The 18,738-nt window shown below is 42.8% G+C and overlaps 1 protein-coding gene and 1 long non-coding RNA gene across 3 annotated transcripts in view; both read left to right on the plus strand.

Annotated features, from left to right (window-relative positions):
- Nucleotides 1-18,738, plus strand: part of LOC115471363 (1-phosphatidylinositol 4,5-bisphosphate phosphodiesterase gamma-2-like) — an 80,215-nt gene that overhangs the window by 18,127 nt on the left and 43,350 nt on the right. The window lies entirely within an intron of this gene.
- LOC115469900 lies at nt 7,388-18,335 on the plus strand. Of its 2 annotated transcripts, none has more exons than XR_003942084.1 (3): nt 7,388-7,468; nt 17,991-17,993; nt 18,324-18,335. It is a non-coding gene; the product is annotated as an uncharacterized LOC115469900 (long non-coding RNA). The 2 variants fall into 2 exon arrangements; XR_003942083.1 differs by lacking the exons at nt 17,991-17,993; nt 18,324-18,335 and adding exons at nt 11,714-11,717; nt 15,298-15,308.

Here is an 18,738-nt window from a genome sequence, read left to right on the forward strand (position 1 = left end):
TCCCTCTTTCTCGCTCTCACATCCCACCTACCCCTCTCTCTCACACACATCTTTCCCCTTCCCCTCCGATCCTCAGAGAGCGTGTTGATTTTTTCTGCCTCATGCGATTGGGAACTACATTGTCAACAGGTTCTTCATGAGCCTCAGCTTGCTTAAACTGTCTGAGAGCTCCTTGGCTGCACTGTGTAGTTGGAAGGCACGGAGGGTAAGGGAACTGCTGGACATAGGAGTAGTGGAGGGAAGGAATATGCTGGACCAGAGTGCAGAAATGGCAAGGGTGACCCATCCAGAAGAGTGACATGTACCATCTCAGTAAGTGAAATAGAAGGTCAATGATTGAGGTTTTTCTCGCAGTGCTTACACTTAAATATGGATTTCTAGATCCTGGATGACACGTTACATATTATAGACTCAATTATTTCAAGCACTTAACACTAAACCACATACCCATCCCTCATCTGGCATTGTCTCATTATTTAAACCTGATCACACACATGGCTGCTGTAAAGACAGCCATCTCAACACACAACAGATACTGCAACATTTTCTAAAACTATGTCTGATGTTATGACAAACTAAAATGATATTAAAGTTTTTGATGCCACCTCAGTAAGGCCAACACACACTTCCTCCACTACAAAACACTATGCAGAAACTTGTGGAAAAACACATTCAAAACCTTACCATATACCATACCATAACAGCACTAACTTGCAAGACTGGAAGAGCAACAACCTTATGCATGAAAAGGCAATACCGTAAATGTTACACCATGCCCTAAAAAACAAATACACCACCTAGTGAAAAAACAAAACAAGCATGACTTTTGCAATTGCTGATGCCCTTGGCCTGGATTGGCCGCTGTCGTGGACAGGATGCTGGGCTCGATGGACCCTTGGTCTTTTCCCAGTGTGGCATTACTTATGTACAAAGTTATTCAAAGTCGTTAAATCGCAGGAGGATTGTGAAAAATTACAAGCGGACCTTACGAGACTGGGAGATTGGGCGTCTAAACGGCAGATGACGTTTAATGTGAGCAAGTGCAAAGTGATGCATGTGGGAAAGAGGAACACGAATTATAGCTATGTCATGCAAGGTTCCACGTTAGGAGTAACGGACCAAGAAAGGGATCTAGGTGTCGTCTTTGATGATACGTTTTCTGCTCAGTGTACTGCTGCGGCTAAGAAAGCAAATAGAATGTTAGGTATTATTAGGAAAGGGATGGAAAACAAAAATGAGGATGTTATAATGCCTTTGTATCGCTCCATGGTGCGACCGCACTTCGAATATTGTGTTCAATTCTGGTCGCCGCATCTCAAAAAAGTTATAGTGGAATTAGAAAAGGTGCAGAGAAGGGCGTCGAAAATGATAAAGGGGATGGGACGACTTCCATATGAGGAAAGGCTAAAGCGGCTAGGGCTCTTCAGCTTGGAGAAAAGGCGGCTGAGGGGAGATATGATAGAGGTCTATAAAATAATGAGTGGAGTTGAACTGGTAGATGTGAAGCGTCTGTTCACGCTTTCCAAAAATACTAGGACTAGGGGGCATGCGATGAAGCTACAATGTAGTAAATTTAAAACGAATCAGAGAAAATGTTTCTTCACTCAACGTGTAATTAAACTCGGGATTTCGTTGCCAGAGAATGTGGTAAAGGCGGTTAGCTTAGCGGAGTTTAAAAAAGGTCTGGACGGCTTTCTAAAAGAAAAGTCCATAGACCGTTATTAAATGGACTTGTTGAAAATCCACTATTTCTGGGTTAAGCAGTATAAAATGTTTTGTACATTTTTGGGATCTTGCCGGGTATTTGTGACCTGGATTGGCCACTGTTGGAAACAGGATGCTGGGCTCGATGGACCTTTTGGTCTTTCCCAGTATGGCAATACTTATGTACTTATGTAATTTCTCAACATAGATACTACATGCTAGCAGAATACTCACACCTTAGGGCAATGCTTCCCAAACTGGTTCCGCAAACTCTTTGCAGGGGTTTCTCAAGAAGTTAGATTGTGGAATCTGTTTGTATAAACATATGTTTACATAAATGGAGGGTTCCTTGATGTATATGAAAAAATATTTTAGGGGGTTCTGCCATAGTAAAAGGTTTGGGAGTCGTCGTCTTAGTTATATGCACAAAAGCCAAATCGACCCTCAACAACTATGAAACAAGGGACCACACATCAGTAGTAGAGGTATAAAGGCAAGAAACTGAACTGGAAACCTCAGGAAGTCAGACTGCACACAACAACAATAGATAAATTGCAGCTGAAATGCAAAATACAAGAGGTGTGCATTTCCAAAAGCCGACACATTCCATTTAATAAATTCAGAATAAAATACTTTTTCTCTTTCTTGTCTGAGCATTTTATTATTCTGTTCGCTTTGGTCCTAGCCATAGGCGGTCGGTGGCCCAACTGTTTGGGGAGGCTAAATGGGGTGGGGTTAGGGGTGGGGCAGGGGTGAAGCTTAAATCCATAATTGACTGATAACACGCAGAAAAAAAAAAAAAGTCACAATTAATACCTTTTATTAAATTTAGATATTCGATATGTATCATATGTCAGAGAATAAAGTGATTGCTCAAAGCATATTCTAACCACAATCGCTCAACTGCAAAACACTATGCACAACTTTGTCCAAAAACACACTCAGAACCTTACTGTACCATAAATATTACACTGGGCAGACCTAATACACCAATATACCACCCATATGGAAAATGCAGACTGTCAACAATATGAAACAAGGGATCATATCATCACAATTCTGATGTAGAGCCACAAAACACCCTAATTCATGTTTAATGTGGGATAAAATGCCATAAATAAGGAAATAAATATGAACTTTTAATGTGAGCACCTGATTCTCAAAGTGGACATATTCCAAACACTATAATGAAAATAAAATGATCTTTTCTACCTTTGTTGTCTGGTGACTTTTTCTGATCATGCTGGCCCAGTATCCGTTCTGCTGCTATATGTCCTCAGTGCAGGTCAGGAAGTCATCCTCGTTAAATATCTCCCTGGCAACCCAGGACACCTCCAGCCAACCCCCCCTGCTTTCCCAGCAGTAAGGTAAACAAATCATAAACCAATTTCTACAACTGCTAGAGGACATTCTCTGCAGTGAGGATGGAGGTAAATCAACAATTTAATCCCCTCAGAGCAGCTGGACTCCACAGCTGATCCATTCTGCTGCAGCAGGGGGAGGCTTAGCCTCTCCAAGCCTCTTATACTGGGCGCCTATGGTCCTAGCGTTGCTTTTCTGGTTTTGTCCTGTCTTTGCAGGGTCTCCTGTCCATTAAACTTATTTTTCCCCTCTCGCTCCATGTCCACCATCTATCTTTCCTCTGCGACTCTGTCTTGTCCAGCATTTCCCTTCTGTATCCCTGACCCAATCCCTCACTTCACATTCAGTATCTTTCCTCAGTGACCTTATCCTCCCCTATTTTCAGCATCTCTCCTCTGCATCCCCTATCTTGACCTATCCTGCATTTCCACCCTATCCCTTCCCCTGTGATCTGCATCTGCCCCCCCCCCCCCCCCCTGTTTATACCATTGTCTCTGTGTGTCCTGATTTGCTTTTCTGTGTCCCTGTCACTATGCTCCTTCCATGCTCAGTTTCTTTTCTGTCTCCCTGTCATTCCATTCTTTTCCCTTCCTCCCACACCCCCTACCCTGGGCCAGTAGAGTAGCACCTTCTGCATCTCTCTATCCCTGGGTCCAGCACCTTTCCCTTTCCATCTTGCATGCCCAACATCTGTCCCTGTTCCAGTGTTCTTCCCCTTTCTGCCTCCACCCTCTCCTGGTTCCAGCATCTGTCCCTCTCCCTTCCTGCCCAAGGTCCTTCTCACTTTTTTCCACATTGCCACCAGTGACAAACACTGCTTCAATTAAATCAGCCTGCCTCGTGGCTTTGAACCTTCCCTGTGATGTGTCCCACCCTCGCAGAAGTAGGTAGTTGCATTAGAGAAGGTGGGATGTGTCATAGGGAAGGCCTGAAGCCCCAAAGCAGACTGATTTAATAGAAGCAGTGTTTGTTACTGGTGGCAATGTGGGAAAAAGTGAGAAGCACCATGGGCAGGAAGAGAGAGGTACAGATACTGGAACCAGGCAGGTGAAGAGGGAGGGGAAGAGGAGAGATGCTGGAACTGGCATGGAGACGGAAAGCCAGGTGCTGAACCCAGGGAAAGTGATGCAGGCACCTGCTGAGAATCAGGGGCTTGCTGCTGGGGAGGTTTAGGCTTCCCTAAGCCTCTTATACCAGGCATCTATGATCATAGATGTGCATTCCTCTTCTGAAATGGGGGAGAACTCATGTATTTTTTTTGGTTCTGCCCTTGTATCACTCAACCACACACCCTTGCCATTTGCTCATATTGGCAGGTTTATTATTATTTATTTTATTTTATTTATCATTTTACTTAATTACATTCACATTTATCACATAAATGTAAGGAAATACAGAAATTAATATAAAAAGGAAAACATTTTCTCTCAACAATATATATTTACATAATTGTCCACAATTGGAAGATCCAAAATCAGGAAAACAATCTTAAAGAAAATAAGAAAAACTCAAAATGGTTAATCTTACACTTCACATTTTCTGAGGGAGGAAGGTTAATCGGTTATTGCAGCCAGTACAGTGGTAACTGAAGGAAGTTGCTGCAGAGGATTCTTCATCTGTTTCCACAAACTCTTATCATTTCTTAGGTTCAAACAAATAAGTAATAAGGAAATAAAACACTTACAAGGGAATCGCGCTAGGAAGGTCCCACCTAGGGCAGTGATTCCTGGCTTAAAAGCCAAGACTTCACACCTCCCAGTCTGCGATTCCCTTGATATGTCAGGAAATAGATGCATCTTTGAACCCAAAAAACTATTAACCATGTATCGGAAATACAATTTCAAAACATTGTTCCTATCTAAATCAAAGACGAAAGTCACTAATAATAAATCTATAACTTCTGAATTTTCCAAAATGTCGGTTAAACTTACATCTCTTTTCTCTGATAAAGAAGATTTATAAAGGAAATATAATTTTAGTCACCAAAAGGTGGCTATCAGAAGATATTAGCAAAGTATCAGAGAAATATTTCTTCAAGAATTCAGTAGCTGATATATAGGATATTATAGGTAAATTTATCATTCTCAAGTTTTTTTCCCTTAATTGGTTCTCCAGAAATTCCAATTTTTACAAGAAAGATAACTATTCTTCATTACCAAATTGTCTGATTTTCATAGAGAAGCCATTTCCGTAATCAAAGTCTCTTCCACTTTGTTAGATAGGTATTAATATAAATTCTTTAACTCACATAGTGAAAAATTTTAAACATCTGAAGAACAGAGTTATTCACATTCTGCTGCAGTTCCTATAGTACGTCCATTATGACATTATTGGCTTCACCAAGTCCAATTTCTCCACAGAAACCGCTCCAGATATCTTCGGGGGGAAGAGCTCACTCTCCAATCCCCCAGTTGGTTTATTATCCGAGTCGATGCTGCGCCAGGACCTCCTCGGGTCACGTGAAAATCCTAACCCACTTCGGGCGTTTTCCATTATTGACCTCCATAGCGAAGCAATACTGTTTCCGGGTCTTGGAGGGGTCATGCCAACAGGGGGACTCAAAGTCACTCCCTCTCCAGTGGCTTTTTTTTTTTTTTTTTTAATTATTTTAACAGACACACATTTTGCATAAGGACAAATTTTGTAATTATAGCTCCTGCTTAATAGATTCAGTAGTGAGGGGGGCTGGAGGGGTTGAGTGAGGTGTATATCAATAAAAGCTTGGCATTGCTCCAGAGCTTTGATGTTCAGATACTTTTGGTGTTTTATGATATGTACTATTTCATCTAACAAGTTATTTTAAAGCTTGTGATGTCAAGGATAATTGAAATTTAATGTTAACATTCACTGGAAATAAAAGTTGTACAGAGGGGAGGGGGGAGTAAAAATGGAAAAAGTGTTTGACGGGGTTGACTATGTTGCTGGAATGTTGCTGTATGAATACTCCAAGTTGACTTGTAGTGTGCATATCGTCAATAAAACAGTTTAAACCTTAAATAGATTCAGTAGTAATTTTTCTATATCTCTGCTGCTTGTGGGGTGGGGGTGGGGATGCTAGCAATGGCTTTCTCCTCAGCTTTACCTGTGTTTGTTCATTTTTGATTCCGTCTCCCTCCTGGCCTCTTTCCTGGGTGTCAGTCAAGTGTCCATTTCTCTTTCTCCCCTCCCTCCCACTACTCACGCCGGACAGGTCCAGCATCACTCCCTCTGTCTTCTTCCCCCACAAGTCCTGGAGTCTCTTCCTCTCTCCTTACCTCATGAATCCAGCATCTCTCTCTCTCTCTCTCTCCCTTTCCTTACCCCATCCCAGGGCCCAGAATCTCTCTCATTCCTCCTCCTGTAGTCCATTAACCTTACTGTTGAGGCCGGCGCTGAAACGTTCTGCTTCTGTCTACTGTACACAAGGCCTTCCCTCTGCCGCATTCTTTCTGCCGGAAACAGAAAGTTGTGACAGAGGAAAGGCCTTGTGTGTGTCAGCCGGAGGGAGCCTGTTTCAGTGCAGCCCTCAAGGACAAGGTTTGTGGGTTGTGGGTGGGAGAGAAATGCTGAGATGCTGGACATGGGGGAAGAAAGGTTGAGAGAGAGAGAGAGCGCACACACACACACACACACGGGGCAGGAAACCATCAGAAAACCGGCTTTTTGATTGCCAGTTTTAAAGATCTATCAGCAGCCAGCCAGGAGCAGCTGGAAACGGCATTATTTATTTATTTATGACTTTTGTTTTACCCCACGTTAGCCCGAGAGTGACTCAGGTTCAATGTGGCTTACCTAATCAACAATTAAATGAATGATGCATATTAAAAATTACATAAACAAATGATAAAGTACAATAAATAATGCTATAAAATTGGCTTTGTAAAACAAATATAACATATGTGGTGAATTAACCTGGATGCAACTGTTCTTAAGGGTAGATGGATAGAGAAGAAGATTAAATCATAAGTTTGTAAACAAAGAAGTGAAGATGAATAAAGCGAAGATACACCTTGAGTATTGTGTTCAATTCTGGTCGCCGCATCTCAAGAAAGATATAGCAGAATTGGAAAAGGTGCAGCGAAGGGCGACTAAAACGATAGCGGGGATTGGACGACATGTGGGTCGGCATCCACGGCGGCTCAGGAAACAGCAAAGTTTTCTACAGGAAAATTTTAAAAGTTTGCCAGAGCCTTCTAGCACGCGAACCGCGCGCACGACTTCCCACCCGTCGCATGAGCGTTCCCGCTCAGTTTAATCAAATAGCAAAGAATAACAACTCCAAAGGGGAGGTGGGCGGGTTTGTGAGAACAATCATCCTGCTGTCCTCGGAGAATACCTGCTACAGGTATGTATCTTCGCTTTCTCCGAGGACAAGCAGGCTGCTTGTTCTCACGTGGGGTATCCCGAGCAACCAGGCTCACTTGTGACTTATGAAAGCTACATCTTGAATAATAGGCTGCAGGAAGACAGTGAATCTTTTGAAACATGTATTCCAGAAGTTAAGCATCTAATAAAGTCATGCAAGTACAGCGATTGAGGACTCAATCATAGATGATATAATTCTTATTGGCATCAGGGATGATGCTACGCAGCAGAAGCTTCTCCAGACGAAAAGATTAACCCTGAATGATGCCATCGCAATGTGTCGTGTGAACGAGGTTTCCTCACAGCACGTGAAAGACGTGATCAGTGAGGAAAAAGTAAAGCAGCTGCCCCAGCACGATTCAGAGAACAGAAGGCCACAAGCATGCTGGGACTTCAGGTGGCTAGAAGCAGGCCAGAAGGGCATATGCTACTACTGTAAGGTCAGCCATGAAGCAAGGAAGGAAGCATGCCGTGTGTATGGGACACTCTGCAAGCCATGCATGAAAAAGAATCACTTTGCCATTGGGGGGATGTGGGGGGGGGGGTGGTATGCGGTGCGTGTGGAAGATACATGTGGCTAGGTGATGAGAAGAGTGTAGGGTGAAGGGGCATGCGAAGAGAGTATATGTGGAGGGGGGTGTGGGGGCATGGGGTGTGCTGAGGAGAGGTGTTATATGATATCCGCCAATCTTGCACCCTCTCCTGGCCCCATAATGATCTTCCCCGCTATCCACTCTCTCCCTTTTGCTCACTCTCTTCCGTGCTTCTCCACAGAATCTTAGCCACCACGCCTCTTCATCCCCTACCCCGTCATAATTTTGCTTTCTCTCCATACTGTACCCCCCCCTTTTTTCCACATGCTCATTCTCCATCCCGCCTCTCACCATGAACTCTTCCTCTCACCCAGGGGTAGACTGACTATTGGAACAGTAAGGGGCCCACTGTGCTCTAACTTATATCTAATTTAATCACTTTTGATAGGAGGTTAGGGGCCCATGACCCTTTTTGCTTGCCAGGTCACAAGTCAGTCCAGCCCTGCTTTCACCTACACCCGTGCTGTCTCTCCTCCCCCTCCCCCGTTCACCAATTCACCCCCATGCTCTCTGCACCCTTCTGTCTTCCAAATCTGATCCCCCATGAACTCCAAACACTCTGTCATCTGTTCCCCCCCCCCCCCCCCCCCATGACCTCTCTTTCCTCCAGGTCTGTTGCTGACAGTGTAGTTTGGCAATTGGAGGTGCTCATGGTGGAAGACTTAGAGGCATATTTTCAAAGCACTTTGGGAGGCTAAGTTCCATAGGTTTCTATGGAACTTTGGGAGGCTAAGTGCTTTGAAAATGAGCCCCATAGTAACATAGGAACATAGTAGATGACGGCAGAGAAAGACCTACACGGCCCATCCAGTCTGCCAAAGAAGATAACTCATATGTGCTACTTTTTGTGTATACCTGACCTTGATTAGTATCTGCCATTTTCACGGCACAGACCATAGAAGTCTGCCCCCCCCCCCCCCCCCCACCGGCTCTGCCACCTAATCTCCAAGACAAAGGACTGCATGGGGTTTTGCTAAGGAAATATTTTACAGAGATTTGGTCCTTGGGGAATTTTGAGTCTATTGTTGTTTGTAAGTTTTTTTTTTCTATCGTCCAGAATCCTTGCTGAGGACCACAGGGAGGCGGTTTGAAGTTTACCTTCAACTGAGGGTTTTGAGTTAACCTCCTTCCTGTGAAGGATTCTCGGGATTCTGTTTTCCTCTCTTGCAACTTTATCGGTGACCTTTGCTTCAGAGAAAGATAAACTAATGATTTTGTAAGGCTTATTTCAAAAAGTTGCACATTTGCTTATTTCCGATCTGACGAAGAAGGGCAACCTTCGAAAGCTAATCAAGAAATGTATTAAGTTATGTCCAATAAAAAAGGTATCATCTTATTTTCTTTTCCATGTTTTATTTTGTTTGATTTCTATAGATTCTACATGGAATGTTGCTATTCCACTAGCAACATTCCATGTAGAAGTCGGCCCTTGCGGATCACCAATGTGGCCGCGCAGGCTTCTGCTTCTGTGAGTCTGACGTCCTGCAGGACGTCCTGCAGGACGTCAGACTCACAGAAACAGAAGCCTGCGCAGCCTTCTACATGGAATGTTGCTAGTGGAATAGCAACATTCCATGTAGAATCTCCAATAGTAGCAACATTCCATGTAGAATCTCCAATGGTATCTATTTTACTGTCATAGTAATGGTTTTTTTTTTTTTTTTTTTACATTTTATTTAATCCATTATATAATTTTACATTCATATCATATAAATGCTCAGATTTAGAAAATAATCAATAAGAAACTAACAAAAACAATTCCCAAGAGGGATTAATGGAAATAAAAATTTTTTATATTTGTCCACAATTTTTGGGAGCAAGATCTGGAAAAAAAAAGAAGAATAAAAAATAAAAAAAAGAGAGGAGAACACAAAATCGACCCGCTAGCAGTATACACAGCGTTATCTGTGTTAGAATTCAGGTTGGAACTACATCCTTTTCCTTTAACATTATAAACTCTGACATTTTCTTTGGGTCTAAGAAAAGGTAACATTATTAATAGATGTAAGACACCTGCATGGAAACTTTAAAACGTAGGTGCCCCCTAATGCGAGCACTCTAGGTTTTAACATCATAAATTCTTTTCGTCTTTTCTGCGTGTCCTTATTTAGATCTGGAAAAATTTGTATCTTTTCACCCAAGAACTTGTCATTCAAATGTTTAAAATATAATCTGAAAACGTTATTGCGATCGGATTCAAATGCAAATGAAACTAATAAGGTAGATCGATGAGTAACAACTTCCAGTGAACTTTCCAAGAGATCGGTTATATTGAGTCCAGGTTGAAGTTCCAAGCCTCTGAATTTAATTCCATGTATAGTATGAGCTCGAGTAATAGGAGGAATAGCTTCTGTTGGAATTAGCAAGATTTCTCTAAAATATTTTTTCACCATATCAGTTGGAGACAGTACTGAAATTTGAGGAAAGTTTAAGAATCTTAAGTTATTCTTTCTGGCTTGGTTATCAAGATATTCTAGTTTTTTCACTAGAATATCCCTGTCTCTGATAATTGTTCCTGTTTGACTCTGTAAATCCTTAATCTCTCCACTTAATGATACAATCTTTTCTTCATTTTCATGTACTCTTGCTATTATTGAATCCTGTGTTTGTTTTAATGAAGAAACTTCTTCGGTAAAAGTCTTTATAGCTTGGGAAAAGGTGGAGTTCAATCCCTGAATTGCCTCCCACAGATTGTCCATTGTAACTATAGCTGGTTTTGTCAGTCCTCCAGCCCCCGAAGAAACAAACCCTATGTTAGTGGCAGGAATCGGATCACTCACCGTTCCACCTCCCAACATCGATGTTACGGGGGTTGAGGTATCAGCAGGCCCTCCTCCGGCTGCAATCAAGCTCAGCTCCTCAGGCATAGTTTGTTGCAGCAGTTCTGCCATCCTCGGTTTGCTTCCGGGTTGCGGTGGAAAGGCCAGCAGGGGCGGACTCAATGACGCCGCTTCAACGCTGTGATCCGAGTAAACCTCGGATCCAACCAACGCGGGTGTTTGTTGTTCCTGCCTCCGAACTCCACAATCTTCCAGCGTCTGCTGGCGGTAAGCGGGACCCTCGGGGGTGGAGGAGACTGGTCGCCCGATTTTCCCCTTCCTCTTGCCCATATTCTCTAGGGGCAGGAGGAATCTCACTCGTAGGCGTTTGCTGGAGTAGGGAGCTCAGGAGCGCACATCCTCTCCCGACGCTGTCATAGTAATGCTTGAATGTTTTCACTTATATACACTGTCAGCTAGCACATTTGCTTATTTCCGATCTGACGAAGAAGAGCGACCTTCGAAAGCTAATCAAGAAATGTATTAAGTTATGTCCAATGAAAAAGGTATCATCTTATTTTCTTTTCCATGTTTTATTTTGTTTGATTTCTATAGATTCTACATGGAATGTTGCTATTCCACTAGCAACATTCCATGTAGAAGTCGGCCCTTGTAGATCACCAATGTGGCCGCGCAGGCTTCTGCTTCTGTGAGTCTGACGTCCTGCAGAAACAGAAGCCTGCGCAGCCTTCTACATGGAATGTTGCTAGTGGAATAGTAACATTCCATGTAGAATCTCCAATAGTAGCAACATTCCATGTAGAATCTCCAATAGTATCTATTTTACTGTCATAGTAATGCTTGAATGTTTTCACTTATATACACTGTCAGCTAGCACATTTGCTTATTTCCGATCTGACGAAGAAGAGCAACCTTCGAAAGCTAATCAAGAAAAGTATTAAGTTATGTCCAATGAAAAAGGTATCATCTTATTTTCTTTTCCATGTTTTATTTTGTTTGGTTTCTATAGATTCTACATGGAATGTTGCTATTCCACTAGCAACATTCCATGTAGAAGTCGGCCTTTGCAGATCACCAATGTGGCCGCGCAGGCTTCTGCTTCTGTGAGTCTGATGTCCTGCACATACGTGCAGGACGTCAGACTCACAGAAACAGAAGCCTGCGCAGCTTTCTACATGGAATGTTGCTAGTGGAATAGCAACATTCCATGTAGAATCTCCAATAGTAGCAACATTCCATGTAGAATCTCCAATGGTATCTATTTTACTGTCATAGTAATGCTTGAATGTTTTCACTTATATACACTGTCAGCTAGCACATTTGCTTATTTCCGATCTGACGAAGAAGGGCAACCTTCGAAAGCTAATCAAGAAATGTATTAAGTTATGTCCAATAAAAAAGGTATCATCTTATTTTCTTTCCATGTTTTATTTTGTTTGATTTGTATTGATAACTTCAAAAAGTTGAAAATGATTTGTTTAATGGTCAGTATGCAAATATTTCCAGATGTGGCACCACTCAGGTCCATGGGAAGCAACTTTGGGCCTTGAAATCCAAAGTCTCGGCTTTGGTGGATATATGTATAATCTGTTGCTATTTCCTTGTCATATGTTTAATTTTCAGGACTAAGGTGGTTTTTTTTTTCCAACTCATTACATTTGAAGAAATTTGTTTTGACTCATGAGAAGAAATAAGGGATTTGGGTTCATTTATAGTGAGTTGGCGCTTAAAAAAATTTTTTTTTTGTTTGAAGTTTCTTTTGTTTCTCTTCTCTCCTCTTGAGTGGATGTGAGAAATTTTCTTTGTAGTATTGTTTTATATTTTCTGTCTTGTGGGGGACCTTTTGTTGGTCATTAATAGTTCTTTCTTTAGTCATTTTCAATCTGAAAATGCCAGTTAAAAAATATATGAGTGCATGAGGCGGGAAATTGCAGGTCTTCTGCCTGTGGGGTCCTGGGGACCTGCCAGTACTTTGCTGTTGCTCCTCTGAGTCTTCAGCTGGTGGGGCCGACTGGCACAGTGACTCAGAGTCGCTGAGAGACAGAGCCAGGCCTGGGGCAGGGCGGCAGCAGTTGCCGCCACTCCCCCAGTCGGGCCGCTGTCCCTGCCCTCCCCCTACTTGGGCCGCAGCTGACGCTCCCCTCAGGCCACCACTGCCAACCCCGCCCCTTACCTTCCTGCGTCTGCTCCTCTTTTGGTTTGTCATTTTCCTGTGCCTGTCTGCCAGGACCCAGGTTATCGTGTTAATACAGTCACCTGGGTCCCAACACACAGAAGTAGGAGAGAGACAGACCGAGGCAGCAGAACCTTTTGCCTGCCTCTGGAAGCCGTTTCAGCGCCGGGCCTCCCTTGGAGGCTGGGCTCGGGTTGGCACCCCTGCCCCCTCTCTCAGCGGCCCTGTAGTGACCTCTACTATAGCCCCATTTGGTTTTGTCATGGCAGGAGGGAGGCAGGGATTCTGCCGAAGGAGTGACAGTGGTGGAGATTGACCAGTGGGAGGATAGATTGAGGGGTGGCAGAGTGAGTATTTATTTATTTATTACATTTGTATCCCGCGCTTTCCCGCTCATCGCAGGCTCAATGCGGCTTACATAGTAACAAGAGTAGCTGCTCTCTCTTCTGAGGAGGTGCAGCGTACGCAGGTACTGCCCCGACACATCCATGGCAGTGCCCCCTTTTGAGATACACTCCATTGAAGTAAGTATAGAATAATGCACGGCCAGATGCATGCATAAGTAAAATCAAATTCAAACATATCATCACTGTGGAAAGCAGACTTTGGAGTACCGCAAGGATCACCGCTATCACCGATCCTATTCAACTTAATGATGACCCCACTTGCCAAGTCCTTATCCAGCCATGGCCTTAACCCTTTTATATATATACAGACAATGTCACAATATACATTCCTTATAAAACCAAACTGACAGAAATCACCAACGAAATCAAGCTCAACCTGAACATCATGGATTCATGAGCAAATGCATTTCAACTAAAACTCAATAAAGAAAAAACTCATTGTCTCATCCTCTCATCCCAACACAGCGCGGACATCCCCACAAGTATCAACACCCCAGATCACACCCTTCCTATCTCAGACAGCTTGAAAATCCTCGGCGTTACAATGGACCGTAACTTAACACTAGAGAGCCAAGTGGCATCCACAACAAAGAAAATGTTCCATTCAATGTGGAAACTCAAACGCGTGAAGCAATTCTTCCCGAGGGAAACATTTCGCAACCTGATACAATCAATGGTACTAACCCACTTAGATTACTGCAATGGAATTTATGCGGGATGTAAAGAACAAACCTTAAAGAAACTTCAGACCGTTCAAAACACGGCAGCTAGGCTTATATTTGGTAAAACGCGATTTGAAAGCGCAAAACCCCTCCGCAAAAAAATACACTGGCTCCCAATCAAAGAACGCATCGCCTTCAAAATCTGCACCCTGGTTCATAAAATCATCTACGGAGAGAAGCCCCGAGTTACATGACAGACTTGATTGACTTACCAATTAGAAATACATCCGAGAAGGCTTCCAAGATGGTGCTGAGTTCACACGCACCTGAGTAAGCTCCCTGGAGACGCTGTGGTTCGTTGCCTCTTGCCGGTTCCTTGTCCCGTCGCTGCGATGGGAAAATGGAGGGGGAAGGTGAGGGAGCTCCCCTCGGCTCCTGGATCTTTGCCGGCATTGAGACAGTCGACTTTGCAGTTCCCCAGGAAGCTATCGGGACCTCTGTGTTCGTCGACTCCCTCTGCAACTGTTGACGCGCCGATGTCAATAGGAAGCGCAGACGGGGTTTCTTTGAGCCCCGAAGACCGCAGGGATCCACCACAGCCAGGAAGTGAATTATTCGCTGCAGCCCGGCCAGTATCCGATACCGAAGGGGTGATTCCGGAGCTGACAGAGGGGAGGCTAGCGGCGAATTTGAGTGGGACCTCGGATCCAGCGTTTTTGGCGGAATTGGCCTTAAAGGTACTGCCACAAGATATAGTTAATAAGCTCTCTCGTACTGAGATCCCACCACACTCCCTTCTACCATCAGGTGGAATAGGTAAGCCCTCTATTGTGACACTTGAGTCACTGTGGGATATGGTATATAGCACTCACTCCTCCATGCAAAGTATGTTAAAAGAAAATACTGGCGATATTAAAACTCTTTCAGAAGCTGTTTTGATACAGGCATAGGTGACAGCACAGCAGTCCTCTAAGATTGAAAAAGTGGATACTCAAATTCAAGAAATGGGGGCTTTGGAATCCGCTTTGGTTAAGGACAATAACTTTTTGCATAAACGATTGGAACATCTTGAAAATCAATCTCGGAGACTTAACCTTCGGTTCCTTAATTTCCCCAAGTCTCCTTTAATTCCTCCTGTTGAGATGGTGAAAAAATATATGATTGATATTCTGGGAATGGACAAAGATTCATTGCCTCCCATAACTTGGGCCCATTACATCTGGAATATTAGGGGGACAATGGGAGATCCCCCTAGACGAAAAATGGGTGAAGAAATGAACCTTACTTCCTTCCTGGAAAGCTCATTGGATGTGATTACCTATAGGACTACACTTTTGTGCTGGAACCGGATTGGAACGCTGTCTTAAGACTTTCCTTGAGGCATTTAGATGATCTGTTTATGGGCTCCAAGGTTAGGATTTTTCCAGATCTTTCCAGGCCGACACAAGCTAGATGTAGATCCTTTTTAGATCTACGTTCTAGAGTAGAAGCCTTGAAAGCAAATTTTCTTTTGCGTTTTCCTTGTATATGCATTGTATTGCTAGAGGGTAAACAATTTCAATTTGTAGACCCCCAAACAGCTTAAAGATTTCCTAGATGCTAGAATTGATGTGACTGTTACATGCCCTCCTATATAGCAGGCAGGACTCGGAACATAGAGATTGTAGTTGTATAATAACAATTTAAATATTTTGTTTCTTTTCCTTTTCTTGGAATCTTCTTTTTCTTTTTATAATGGACGGAAAATAGTCTTTATTGTTTCCTTATATTTTCGTGTAAAGTGACTTTTTTGTTATTTGAATCTGAATTGCATAATCACATTGTGTTGTGAACTATTAAATGATTAATAAAGGAAGAAAAAAAAAAAGAAATACATCCGAATCAACACGATCTTATCTAAATCGGCACTACCCAAGCTGCAAAGGACTTAAATACAAAACAACTTACGCATCTAGTTTTTCCTACATAAGCACACGACTATGGAACGCATTACCAAAAGCCTTGAAAACGACGCACGACCACCTAAACTTCCGGAAATCACTAAAAACCAACCTGTTTAAAAAGGCATACCCTACCGATCCAACTTAAATGCCTAATCTCTGCAACACAACCAAACTAAAGCACGTAATGGACATAACACAACTCTTCCGTTCTCCGATTCCCTAATGTGGCTGTGCCACATGAACTTGATCTTACCACAACATCACCCTGTATTTGTTCAAACCGGAGCCTGCAAAGGCCTCTCTGGTACTATGTAAGTCACATTGAGCCTACAAATAGGTGGGAAACTGTGGGATACAAATGTAACAAATAAATGCGTACAGTTAACATCACTGATTGGTTGTTGGCACCCAGTTAGCGATGGTTATGAGCTTGTTTAATTAATTTGCATGCATATCTTGGAAGTGTACCCAAACTTGGGTGTTTACTTTTGGGCACCGTTTATAGAAACCGGGAGGCTATGCAAATAGTAAAAACTCCTATCAGTGAACAAACCTTGCTGCTCAGTTTGTAAGCTGCTTTGAAAGTTCTGTGGTTTTGGGGGGAGGGGATGGTATAAACGTTTGTAAAATAATATGATGGAAAACTTGGCTTGGGAATCTTCAGAGCCTATTATTCGTGAATGCAGTTATTGTTAGGTGTGATGATAATCCGTGGATCCTAGGCTAAAGCAGCAAGAGCTGTTCAGATTGAGAAAATAGAGGTCTGTAGAATACTGAGTGGAGTGGAACGGGTAGATGTGAATCGCTTGTTTACTTTTTCCAAAAATACTAGGGCTAGGGGGTACATAATGAAGCTACTAAGTAGTAAAATACTTCTTCACTCAGCATGTAATTAAACTCTAGAATTTGTTGCCAGAGAATGTGGTAAAAGCAGCTTAGCAGGGTTTAAAAAAGGTTTGGATAATTTCCTAAAAGTCCGTAAGCCATTATTAAGATTGACTTGGGAAAATACACTGCTTATTTCTAGTATAAGCAGCACAAAATCTGTTTTATCGTTCTGGGATCTTGCCAGGTAGCTGTGATCTGGATTGGTCACTGTTGGAATCAGGATGCTGGGCTTGATGGACCTTCGGTCTGTCCCAGTATGACAACATTTATGTTCTTTACGAGTTTTGTTAGCAGAGAGTCTGGGGAAGTTCCTAATCAAATGGATTTCTTCAGAGTTTTTGTACCAGTAATGTATTTCAGTCTGCCAATCAGATACTGCGCTGTTGCCCTTGGTTTGCTCAGTTCTTCCTTTAGTTTCCTTGATCTTTGCAATTTTTAATCTGATGTTTCTTGCTTAGTACTTAGAGTTCATTTTTTCTTGTGCATTAGAACTATCATCCAGCTGAGCTTTGAGACTCCGCTTTAGGAAAAGGGTGGATAATTCAGTACCTGCTTGGCTTGAGGTGTAGAGCTCCTCTTTCTTTCCTGCTTTAGTCTGTAGTGATCTTGTTGTTCATTTAACTTTGACTCTTGTCCCCTATCATGGCCAAATACCATCCCCATCCCCCACAATAACCTCTCATTACTGTGACCAAGAAAGCCGCTTACTTCTACCCACCCTCCTGGAGCTGGGATGTAGGCAAGAAACTGCAGATCTCCCTTTAGGAAATCTGTGGGGAATTGGGAGTGCTGGCTTAACTCTGTTGTTGTTATTATGTATTATTTTTTGAGGGTGTAAAATATATTGGATATTTTTCTGCCTTATGTCCTGAAGTGTACTACCCCTATTTGGCCAGCAGGTGGTGGTTCTTTGCTGTACAGGGAACTGGATGTTCTTTTTCTTTAACACAAGCAGGAAGCATGCAGCAGTATACTTTTAAATCTTGTTGACTGGGTTCTGATTGGCCTAGGAACTCACTTCCGTTAGAGTGTACTGATTTTGCCTCCAGTCTTAGCCAGGAAGAAAAGAGACAGATCTCTTTGCTGAGGCTCAGTGAACAGTTTTATATTCTGATCTTCACAGGTACTTTTCAGAAAGTAAGCAAATGTTTAGTTAGTGTTATAATTGATCCATATTTCAGTTACATGTTGTTTTATTTTTATTTTTTGATTTTGCTCACACCTTTTTCAGTAGTAGCTCAAGGTGTGTTACATTCAAGTACACTGGATATTTCTCTGTCCCAGGAGGGCTCACAATCTAAGTTTGTACCTGAGGCAATGGAGGGTTAAGTGACTTGCCCTAGATCACAAGGAGCTGCAGTAAGATTTGAACCAGCCACCTCTGGATTGCAAGACCGGTGCTTTAACCACTAGGCCAGTCCTAGTTTGCTAATTGCATTATTTTGTTCCACTGTTCAATTTTTAAAGACAATAAACAATCTTTAGTTTTATTGCCTCTTTGTCTGGACTGATAAAAATCCTGGTGGTTTGTGTGTTGGGTCTGTGAATGCTTTCTGGGAACTGTGGGACCACTGGGAGTGTGGCCTCCAGTAACCTAGAAATCACTGGGGATAATTTGTGAGTGGGAGACTCGCTCAGCGATGGTTGTGACCCAGTTGGTCGGAGGAGGATGCTAGTGTAGAGCTTAAGCGGCAGGTGCAGGCTGACCTGAGCTGTGCTGGGGATAGACCCTCTAAGTGGCTGTAGGGTAACCCCAGGCAGGAGTTTAGGCGTTTCGTGACAGGAGGGGATGTAGCTCACATCTTTCAGGAATAGCTCAAAGTGAGTTACATTCATGTACAGTAGGTATTTCTCTGTCCCCTGAGGGCTTTATAATCTAAGG

This window comes from Microcaecilia unicolor, chromosome 5 (genome assembly GCF_901765095.1).
Source record: "Microcaecilia unicolor chromosome 5, aMicUni1.1, whole genome shotgun sequence".
NCBI lineage: Eukaryota > Metazoa > Chordata > Amphibia > Gymnophiona > Siphonopidae > Microcaecilia > Microcaecilia unicolor.